The 12,092-nt window shown below is 35.0% G+C and overlaps 1 protein-coding gene and 1 pseudogene across 9 annotated transcripts in view; both read right to left on the minus strand.

Moving 5' to 3' along the window:
* The window catches only part of HDAC8 (histone deacetylase 8), a 244,573-nt gene that overhangs the window by 122,794 nt on the left and 109,687 nt on the right, over window positions 1-12,092 (minus strand). The window lies entirely within an intron of this gene.
* Window positions 1-12,092, minus strand: part of LOC309620587 (histone-binding protein RBBP4 pseudogene) — a 258,370-nt pseudogene that overhangs the window by 72,180 nt on the left and 174,098 nt on the right. The gene's annotated exons all lie outside the window — the stretch shown is intronic.

Here is a 12,092-nt window from a genome sequence, read left to right on the forward strand (position 1 = left end):
GGAAAATAGGGAACAAACAGAAAACAAACAATAAACTGGCAGACTTAAGCCCTAACTTATCAATAACTACATTAAAGGCAAATGGTCTAAACACACCAATTAAAAGACTGAGATTGGCCGAATGGATTAAAAACATGACCCAATAATAGCCTGTCTACAAGATAGTCACTTTAAATATAATGATATAGAGAAGTTGAAATAAAAGTGATGGAAAAAGATATACTGTGTAAACAGTAATAAAAAGAAAGCACAAATGTCAGTTTCTTAAATAAGCAAACTTATACACACCATATGATCCAGCAGTTGCATTCCTGGGCATTAATCCCAGCGATATGGAAAATTACATTCAAACAAAAACTATACATGAATGTTTAATTTTAATAGCCATAAATTGGAAACAACTCAAATGTTCTTCAGTGAATAAATGGTTAAACAACTATGGTATATCTATCCCATGGAATATTATTTAGCGATAAAAGGGAATGAATTATTTATTTATGAAACAATTTGGACAGATCTCAAGGGATTACACTGAGTGAAAAAGCCAATCTCAAGAGGTCACATACTACATAATTCCATTTATATCACATTCTGTAAATGAAAAAAACTGTCAACATGAAGAACAGATTAGTGGCTTCCAGGGATTAGAAATGGGGTGGGGGAAGAGAAGAAGGCAGCAGCGGTTATAAAAGAGTAGCACAAGGCATGAGTCTTTGTAGTGATGGAACAGCTTTGTATCCTGACTGTGGTAGTGGTTACATCAATCTATATACGTGATAAAACTGCATAGGACTAAATACACACACACACACACACACAGGTGAGTGCATGTAAAACTGGTCAAATCTGAATAAGGTCTGTGTATTGTACCAATGTCAATTTCCTGGTTTTGATATTGTACCACAGTTATATATTACCATTGGGAGAAACTGAGTGAAGGGTACATGGGACCTCGCTGTACTATTTTTGCACCTGTCTCTGGATCTAAAACATTTCAAAGTGAAGAAGTTTAAAAAAATCATTGGGTGAGATGGGATAAAAAATTTATTGGATGGGATTAATAGCAGATTGAATACTAAAGAAGAAAGAATTAGTAACCTGAAGATAGATCAATGGAAATCAAGCAAACTGAAGCATAGAGAAAAAATATTGGAAGAAAAATGAGAGTTTCAGTGACTTGTAGGACACTATCAATCAATCCAACACATGTGTAACTGGTGTCCCAGAAAGACAGAAGAAAGAGAACAGGGGGAAAAAAGTGAAGTACCAGCTGATAATTTTCCAAATTATATCCAAAACTGCAACCCACAGATCCAGGAACTCAGGGAATCCCAAACAGGGTAAATACAAACAAAAGTACACTAAGGCACATGGTCAAAGTTCTGAAAACCAAAGATAAATTTATAAAGGCAGCCAAAGAAATAAGACATATTATACACAGGGAAACAATGATAAGACTGACCTTCCATCAGAAACAATGGAGGCCAGAAGAAAATAAAAACTGTCAATGTAGAATTTTATATCCAGCAAAAATATTCTTCAAAAATGAAGGCAGAAAAAAAAATTAAGAGCAGATAATTAAAGGGCTTCCACTTCTGGCTGTGAGGGGAAAGAAGATGTGGAATTATTTTCTCTTCGGAAACAACTGGAAAATTGACAAAATATATGAAACATTTATTTTCAGACACTGGACAAGAGGCAACACAAGACAGTGATCTGAGAGAAAAGGGATACAAATGAAGTGAGCCCTACCATCACCCCAGCTTTCTGCCTGGAGGTAATCCCTGGACTGTAGAACAGGACTGTGATCCTAGCAATCTCCAAGTAGAGAAGACAGAAACTGGAGTTCTGAAAGGCCAGGGCAATTAGAAATTGTGAGAATGGAGCTAAGCCAAAAAAAGAGTAATAGAAGTATGCATAGAGGTCCCCTTGAGTCTCTTGATGAATACCAATCTGAACATGTACAGAGTAAAACTTCACAAGGACAGTCTCGAAAAACTTCCAGGGAAACAATTACTGAGAAGTTGTAAGCTGAACACTTCCTAGAGTTCACACAGGACCAAAGTGGAGAGACCTCACTGAATACATGGGGCATAAGTAGAAACGTCAGAGCAGTGCCTTTGAAATGGGCTAAATTAGCCCTAGAGTAAAGGCTACTCAAGATTTACTCTAAATATGCTTAAAAACAAACCTTGAAAGGATCAAATGGATCCACAATAACTTATCCACTTATCTGATATCCACAATATCAGAAAAAAGTACAATCCTCTCTAAATCAATACAAAAAAATCCAGCACTCAACAATGCAAAATTCATGATGTTGGGTATCAAATTAAAACATTACTAAACATACCAGGAAGCAGGAAAATGTGATCTACAACCCAGAGAAAATCAGTCAACAGAAACAGACTCAGGAATGACAGAGATAATGGAATTCTAGACAAGCACCTTAAAACAGCTATTATAAATATGCTCCATATGTTCAAGGATGTAAATAAAATAGGAACACAATAAGAGAAATGGAAAGATGTTTTTCTTGGTTAGCGTTTTAAAAAGATTTAATTTCTTTGGAAAGTATTTTTAAAAATAGAAATTATAGAGATGAAAAGTCAAATATTTGAAAGGAAAATTTCACTGGATGGGATTAACAGCAGTTACATACTGCAGAACAAAAAATCAATAAACTTGAAGGCAAAGCAATAGAAACTCTCCAAAATTAATAGTAAAGAGAAAAAAAGACTGAAAAAAAAGGAGGTTGCACAGACTTCCCTGGTGGTGCAGTGGTTGGGAATCTGCCTGCCAATGCAGGGGACACAGGTTCGATCCCTGGTCTGGGAAGATCCCACATGCCATGGAGCAACTAAGCCCGTGTGCCACAACTACTGAGTCTGCGCTCTAGAGCCCACAAGCCACAACTACTGAGCCCATGTGCCACAACTACTGAAGCCCGTGTGCTTAGAGCCCGTGCTCTGCAAGAAGAGAAGCCACCACAATGAGAAGCCCGCGCACTGCAACGAAGAGTAGCCTCTGCTCACCACCACTAGAGAAAGCCCGCGCACAGCAATGAAGACCCAACACAGCCAAAAATAAATAAATAAATAAAAATTTAAAAATTAAAAAAATAAAAATTTTTTAAGAAGGGGGTTGCAGTGACCTATGGGACAATAGAACTGATCTAACAGGTTTAATTGGAGTCCCAGAAGTAGAAGAGAAAAAGAAAGGACAGCAAATAAATAATGGCTGAAATACTACTAAATTTGATGAAAACTATAAACCCTCAGATCCTAGAAGCTCAATGAATACCAAAACAGGATAAACACAAAGAAAACCACACCAGGACAAACTAATCAAGCTGCTGAAAACTAGTCACAAAGAGAAAAGTTAAAAGCAGCCAGAGGGGGGAAAAAAGGCATATATTATACAAAGGAATAAAGCTAAGAATGATTGCAGACTTCTCATGAGGAGATGTGCAAGCAAGAAGACAACGGAGTGATATCTTCAAAGTTCTGAAGGAAAAAAATTATCAACTTAGAACTCTATATCTAGTGAAAATATCCTTCAAAAATTAAGACAAAGTAAAGACTTTTCAAACAAAAGCCAAGAGATATTGTTGCTCGCAGACCTATACCATGAGAAAACTTAAGTTGTTTTAGTTACGTTCTTAAGTTCTTTAAAAGAATGTAACTTTTACCAGATGGAAACCTGGACCTACACAAAGGATTGAAAAATGCTGGAAAGTGTAAATATAAAAGATCTTTTTTTACTCATCTTTAAATTTCTTTAAGTGATAATTTAGGGCAGTGTTGAGAGAGGCAGGTCCAGTGGTGGCTGTATATGTGCTGACTGCAAAGGAGTGTCACTGAAGACCATGGAGCAGTGAGGAAGGCTGTCAGCCTGGTGGCAGAGTAAGTGGAGCAACACAATCCAGCCAAAAGTTTGCACAGCCTAGCTGCGGATATAGGAGGTGTGGTCCAGAGCTGCTAATAGGTTCATTCTAGCCTAAGCATTGCATCCCTTGGCTGGTATGAGTAGTTATCCAGTCTCCCTGCATCTCCTGCGGGGGTCCATACAGCAGGTGCCCCTACTATGAGATCGCTTGCCTCATTGGGCTCTGGGTCTTTTCTTCCATCCCTTCATTTAAGCTTCTCAGTTCTCCCCTCTGAAGTACTGGCACCATGACCAGTACCTGGACTCCCTAACCACAAGAAGGACATGGAAAATGTACCCTTAGTCATACCTGCTATAATCTTTGTAACTATTTTTATTTAGTAAACCATTATTATGAAATCCCAGAATTTTACTTCCACCTAGATAGAACACAACAAGAATATAGATTGTTGGCTTAATAAAGGAGATTAGAAGACTTCCTTTCTCAAACCCAAGCTGTAATATCTATGTTTGAAGATGCTGAAAAAGATGAAACTGCAGTATTGGTGAGGGCTCTGACTCATGGAAGGAAGACATTTACTTCATAAACATGGGGTGAAATTGTAAGTAATGAACGAAAACATGATTATAATTATCTTTATATATGTCATTAATTTACCTTGCAGTGTCTTAGCCACAGAACACTTTCATATAGTTTCAAAATAATTCATTATTTAAGTTGTGGCATCATTTTCAGACCATTCATTCATAGTGAAAGGGAAAGAAATTGAATATTTTAAGTGTAGACATGATGAGCTTATTAAAAACCAAAAATTGTTTGTTAGAGCTTTTCAAACTAGAAATGAAAAAGCCACTGAAGCATCTTATGCATAAGTTATTGCACTGCATGGGCTGGAGAAATGCACATAATAGCTTAGAGACCAGTGAAGCCTTAGACAGTTGACATTGCTCAATGCCCACTGGATGAAAAGTTAGTAAAATAACTCATAGCCCTGCCTGTTTTCAATGGCACAGTAACTTATTTATTTAAACATTTAGCTCTAAACATGGAGATTTAGTTATTTTTTCTTTTACTTTTTATTGTGTTGCTTATTTTCTTAATATTGCATTTGAGAGTTATTTATGTATTCTGGATATATTTCCTTTTTATTGGATTATTATTTGCAAGTATTTTACCCCAGTCTGTGGCCTGTCCTTTTATTCTCTTAACATTAATTTCCATCTCTGTTTGTTCATTGCTAGTATATAGAAATATAGTTGATTTTTATGTATTGATCTTATATCCTTCAACTGTGCTAAATCCATTTTTTGATTTAGTATTTTCTTCTTTGGGTTTTCTTCTTATATGACATTTTCCCCCATAGGTGACATGCTTACAATATTGAATCTCCACTCCATTTATATAGTATCTCTCAATTTATTTAGATCTTCTATGATTTCTTTCATTAGTTTTCAGGGAAAGACTTAATTATTATCTAATTTGTGGAACTGTACTTTCACCTTAAAAACAGACAAGTCTATAAATGTGGCTAGACTTACTGTTCTGCTTGTAGTCATATGGTATCAGCAATAATCTTTGAAGAAGACCTTTTTTATGTGAACGGTTAGCAACAATCACAAGTGGTACTAAACTATTGAAAGTGCTGAATAACTTGTTTCTATCTCATCGTTTATCCTGGAGCAACTTATATATTTTATATTATATATTTATGTATAAATATGTTTATGGTATATATTTTTGGTTATGGTACGTATGATATATATATATATATATGAATATAAAATATGGTTTATGCCAGAGCAACTATATTCGTATGAATGTGCAAAAGAAATGGTGGGTAAAACTGCTGGAACCATGGTATATAAATTAAGGCAGTAGTACCAAAGTATACCAGCATTTATTGTATTCTTTGTTGCCGTGTACAGACAGTAAAAAGAAAAAATCCCATTTCACTTAAGAATGGCTTTGGCGAAGCACTAAAAATTATCAAATCTTGATCCTGGATTTAATATTCTGTGTGACAAAATAGGAAGTTGTCTTGAGGAAAAGCATATCTGTGATTAAGTTGTGACCTAAACAGCTACTTTTCATGGAATACCATTTTTGTGAGGAAGAATAACTAATGGAGAAACCATGATTAAATACTCAGATGTTTGGTAGATATGTTCTTAAAAATGAAGTGAGCCTACCAATTTAGGTTAAATATCAATAACTGACACTATTTGTTGCCAATGATAATATACACTTTGTTTTTTTTGGCCACGCCACACAGCATGTGGGATCTTAGTTCCCTGACCAGGGATCGAACCTGTGCCCCCTGCAGTGAAGTGTGGAGTCTTAACCACTGGACTGCCAGGGAAGTCCCTCACACGTTTTTGAATGAAAATCAGAATTTTGAAAAACTTCACTCTGCCACTATAAGCTTGACAGTTTCCCAAAACTTAAGCTTTGTTCCAATGAAATCAGCATTCACATCAGTTTAATGTGATTTCTGATACTGCATAAAGTGTTTCAACATTTGTAATATTTGTATAACTTAGTGAACTGATATTTTCCAAATAACCAATATGAATAAGATGGGTCAAATATCCCTTCAGAGTACAAGATGATCCATGAATTTTAATGTAACAGTACATACAAAGTTCACTGATACGTTTTCAGATTCCACACAGCATTAACCTTTAAGAAACTACCATTTGTAGAGTTTTTGTGTAGTATCAAAGAAGAATATCCATAATGACCTGTAAAGGTTATTAAAATACACTTCCCTTTTCCATCTACAGATCTATGTGAAGTTGGATTTTCTCCATATACATTAACAAAAATAATATCAAAACACATTGAATGTAGAAGCGGGTATGAGAACTCAGCTGTCATCTATTAAGCCAGATGTTATAGAGATGTGCAAAAATGTATAGCATTACCATTCTTCTCATGAAATTTCTTTTTTTCTTGGAAAATACAGTTTTAAAAAAAAATCACAACATGTTATTTGTGCTAACATGCACAGGCAATATTAGTCTTATTTTAAATGAATTAATAAATATTTAAAAAATTTAAAATATATAATCGACAGTTTAAAAGATAATAACAATGTATCATGGGGTTTATAACATATGCAAAAGTAAAATATATGACTACAATAGCACATGGAAGTAAAAGGGAAAAATGGAAGAATACTGTCACAAGTGTGCTATATTACACATGAAGTAGTGTAATACTATTTGAAGGTAGACTATGATAAGTTGAAAATGCATATTGTAAACCCCAGAGCAACCACAAAAAATTAAAACAGAGTTATAGCTAATAAGCAAATACAGAAAATAAACGGAATCCTTAAAAAATTCATTTAATTCAAAAGAAGGCAGGAAAATAGAAAGTAAGAAATAAATAACAGAGGGGACAAATAGAAAACAAATAGAAGATGGACTTAAACCTGAAGGTATAAATAATTAATTTAAAGATAAGTGGTCTGGGCATGCCAACTAAAAGTCAGAGATTGTCAGGCTGGACAAGAAAATCATGACCCAACTATATGCTGTCTACAAAAAACCCATTGTAAATATGAAGACATAAATAGCTTAAAAGTAAAAGGACAGAAAAAGATATATCATACAAATAATAATCATAATGAAGCATGTACAACAATATTAAAATCAGACAATGTAGACTTTAGAACAAGGAATATTACCAGAAATAAAGATGGATATTTCTTAATAATAAAGGGGTCAATTCATCAAGAAGATATAACAACCCTAAGTGTGTATACATCTAATAACAAAGCTTCAAAAATACATAAAGCCAAAACAGACACAACTAAAAGGAAAAATAGCCAAATCCAAAATCATGGTTGAGATTTCAACTCTCTCAGTAACTGACAGAACAAGCAGACAAAATATCAGTAGGGATATAGATGACATAACACTCTCAACCAACCTGACCTAATTGATAATGATAGAAAATGCTATCCAGCAACAGCAAAATACACATTCTTTACAAATTGCATGACACATTCACCAAGATAGATCATATGCTGGACCATAAAACAAATTGCAATAAATATAAAAGGACTGAAATCATGCAAAGTATGTTCTCTGAGCACAACAAAATTAAAGTTAATATAAATAGAAAAATATCTGGAAAGTCCTCAAATATTTGGAAATAAATTTTTAAAAACCCACACTTATAAATAACCCATCAGTCAAAGAAGAAAATTAGAAACTATTTTGAACCAAATGGAAATGAAGAGAATATCAAAATTTGTGGGATGCAGCTAAAGCAGTGTTTAGATGCAAATTTGCACATAAAATACTTATATTAGAAAAGAAGAAAGGCTTGAAATCAATGAACTAAGTTTCTACCATAAGAAACTAGAAAAAGAACTAAAAATCAATGCAAAATAAGTAGAATGAAGGACAACAAAGATATGAGCAGAAATAATGAAATAGAAAAGAGAAAAATAAATTCAATGAAACTAAAAGCTGGTTCTCTGAAAAAAATACAGTTCACTAAATCTGTTAAACCATAAGCTAAAATGATCAAGAAAAAAGGGAAGAAATTAGCAATACTAGGAATTAAAGAGGGGACATCACTATAGCTCCTATAGACCTATAGACTTTAAAAGAATAATAAGGGAAAATTATGAGTGAATAAGCAAATTCCTTGAAGACAAATTATCAACATGGAAGCAAGAAGAAATAGAAAATCTGACTTGCCATGTAACTATTAAAGAAATAGAATTCATAATTAAAAACCTTCCCACAAACAAAACTCCAGGCTTAAATATTTTCACTAACAAATTGTATCAAACATTTAAGTAAGACACAGTATCAATTTTACATAAACTCTTTCAGAAAACAGCGGACTTGGGGATACTGCCCAAGTCATTTTATAAGATCAGCATAGCCCTGATATCAAAACCAGACAAAGACATTACAAGAAAAGAAAAAAAAAACCAGGTCAATGTCCCTCATCAACATAGACACAAAAATCCTTGACAAAATTTCAACAAACTGAATCCAGCAATATATAAAAAGGGTAATATACCATGACAAAGTAGGGTTTATCTCAGGAATGCTAGGTTAGTTTAACATAAAAAAAGCAACAGTTAATGCAATTTACTGTATTAACAGAATAAGAGGACACCATATGACCATTTCAGTAGATGAAGAAAAAGCATTTGACAAAATTCAACACTCATTTGTGAGGAAAATTCTCAGTAAATTCGGAATAGAAAGGAACTTCCTCAACCTAATAAAGGATATTAAAAAAAAATCTCTACCACTAACTTCACACTTCATAGTGAAAGATCAAGTGCTTTCCCCCACTGATCGGGAACAAGACAAAGATGTTCATTCTCACCACTTCTATTCAACATTGCATTGGAGGTCCCAACCAGTGTAATAAAGCAAGAAAAAGAAATAAAAGGCATGAAGATTGTAAAGGAATAAGTAAAAGTCTCTTTATTCACAGATGACATGTTGGTATACATGGAACATGCTAAAGAATCTACAAAAAAGTTACTAGAGCTAATGTTTAGCAATGTTACATTATTCAAGATAAATATTAAAAAATCAATTGTACTTGTATTTCTATATTCTAGCAACAAACAATTAGAAATTGAAATTTAAAATACCATTTATAACAACATCAAAGTCATGAAATACTTAGGGATAAATTTAACAAAATTTGTGTAAGACCTGTTCACTGAAAAGTATAAACTAAAATTTGAAATTAAAGACTTAAGTAAATGGAAAGAGATAGCAAATTCATGTACTGAAAGAGTAAATATTAAGATATTATTTTGCCCCAAATCGATCTATGAATTCACTGCAACCTATAGACTGCAATGCAAGACTGTTTTACATTAGTAACATACACTTGCTATCAAGTGAGCTTTCTAAAGACCAAAGCTCATCTATTTTCACAGAAGAAAGTGTAAGCTCTTTAGTGCATCATTCAAGGCTCTTCATAATCTGGCTGCAATTTCCATTCAAGCCTTAATCCTTCTCTCTCTCTCATAAACCCTGTGTTCCACTATATCAAACTTCTCCCTGGTCCCACGAGGCACCAGGTCCTTTCCAATTTCTATTCCTTCTGCCCAGAATGCCTTTCCATCTTCTTCACCTGGCAAACTCCCAATCAACCTCCAAAATTCAATTTAAAGTCTTGGTGAAACATTTCCTCTACGCTCCTCATCTGTCCTGGGTTGAGCACATTGTTCTGTCCCCTCTATTAGATGATGAGATTTTTTAGGGCACTGGGTTTATCTTGTTAGTCCTTGTATCCCTGTATCGGGTCTGAATAGGGCCTGGCAAGTAGTATGGACCCAATGAATATTTGGTAAAGGAATGAAAAGAACAAATGAACGTGAAGGAAGAGCTCAAAGGGCCTTGGTATATTTAGGTAAGGGATTTTTAAAGGCATAGGGCTTTACGCTGGACTGAGGAAGATCATAGAGAGGTGGGAAAAGGGCATCTGGAGGAGGAGGATTATTATCCTAGGAGACAGAAGAACAAAAGCCGAGACTGAGAGGGAAGACAGTGAGGGGGTTAGCCAGCAGACTGTGGCTGCCTGCTGCACTGTCCTGACCTTTTCACCGATTAGATTTCTCAATTACATTTTCAGCTCATGGAGGGCAGGGTATTTTGTGCACTCCTTTGTATCCCCTTTATATTTGAGGCACATCTCCATAGCCATTGTTCCTATAGTCTTGTGGTTCTTATTTTGCTGTGTAATATATTTATTTGTGTATCTACATATCTCCCCAGCACTCATACCTCCCTTTATCCCAGGCTGTTTGAGGTAGGGGATGAGGTCTTAGTGTCTTTGTATCTTCCAAGACGCCTAACATAGTGCCTGGCACACAACGGGTGCTCAGTAAATATTTTTTGAGTGACCATTTGTTGATCTGATTACAGAGGACTGCAAGGATATTTGTGTGCAACTGTGTATTGTGGCACAAAACTGATATATGCCTTTACACTGTGTGGGCTATTTTTGGCAATTTTCATTAAAATGTTATCTTACTGTACCTGGAAGACTGTCATTTCAATTTTCTTCTTTGTTCCCTCTTGGATGACTCACATCTCTTATACCAGAAGGATATGACAGAAGGGATTCGAAAGGGTTTGGACAAATTTATGAATGACGAAGTCATAAATGTCTGGGTATAAGAAGTTGTTAGGTGCATACAAAGGGGAAGGAGAAAACTTGCATTTCAAAAATGCCTGTTGTGTGCCAAGAACTGTATGTTAGGCACCTGACATACATTATATCTCATTTAATCTGGCAGGCTATATCAGTATAAAGACAGGACATGTCTATCTAGAAGGCCAAGTCCACAACCAGCCAGGCATCTCCAGGTACCAGAGGCAGTATTCACCTTTATTAAAATTTTATCAACCTTTTAAGATAGATGAATCTATAGATTTGCATTGTTTCCTAGGAACAGAACACTCATTCTCAATTCAGGCTTCTACCTCTTAAAACTACTTTTTGACATAACTTGATCAGTTTTTAAAGTCTCAGCGCTTTAAATTACAATGCAATCTGAGATATTCCCACGGCAATAACAGCGATTAAATTTGTTCACAAATGTAATTTGTTCTCTTACCTTTATATTTCATACAGCTTCCAAATACTGAATAAAGGTAAGTCAAGTCAAGAAAAGAGACTTCTATTAACCCTGACACCAGCAAATTGTCTCAAATTACAGAGTGCCTTCTATTTGTATTCTAGACACATTGAGTGGTTTTTCTGAGATAAATATTATACCTCATCTGTGGTTAGAAGAAAATTGGAAGGAGATTAGTTTAAGTTGTTTCTAGTTTTTAAAAAATAATAGTAACTTGAAAAAGCATAAAGCTCCCAACTGTACAGCTTCTGCATCGAGCAGGAATCAAAATGTTATAACCCAAGTACCATCTCGACTCCTTGGGAGATGGCTTGAGAAGGTGGGGCTGCAGCCACTGATTCATTATTATAAGTCACAGTCTAAAGCCTGCAGCTACACATCCTGATCTGTGATAACATGCTTCCCGCCAGGTGTCAGGGTGGGTGGGAAGAGAAGGGGTACACCTTCAGATAAAGGGATCATCAGCACACTCACAGCTCTCAGAGAGCTTTCTATTACACCTGTTCTGAGAAAACTAGAACAGACATCTATGCCTTGGAAAACATAAAGCCCATCTCATATGACTAA

The sequence above is a fragment of the Balaenoptera borealis genome, assembly GCF_965194805.1.
Source record: "Balaenoptera borealis genome assembly, chromosome: X".
In the NCBI taxonomy this organism is placed as follows: domain Eukaryota; kingdom Metazoa; phylum Chordata; class Mammalia; order Artiodactyla; family Balaenopteridae; genus Balaenoptera; species Balaenoptera borealis.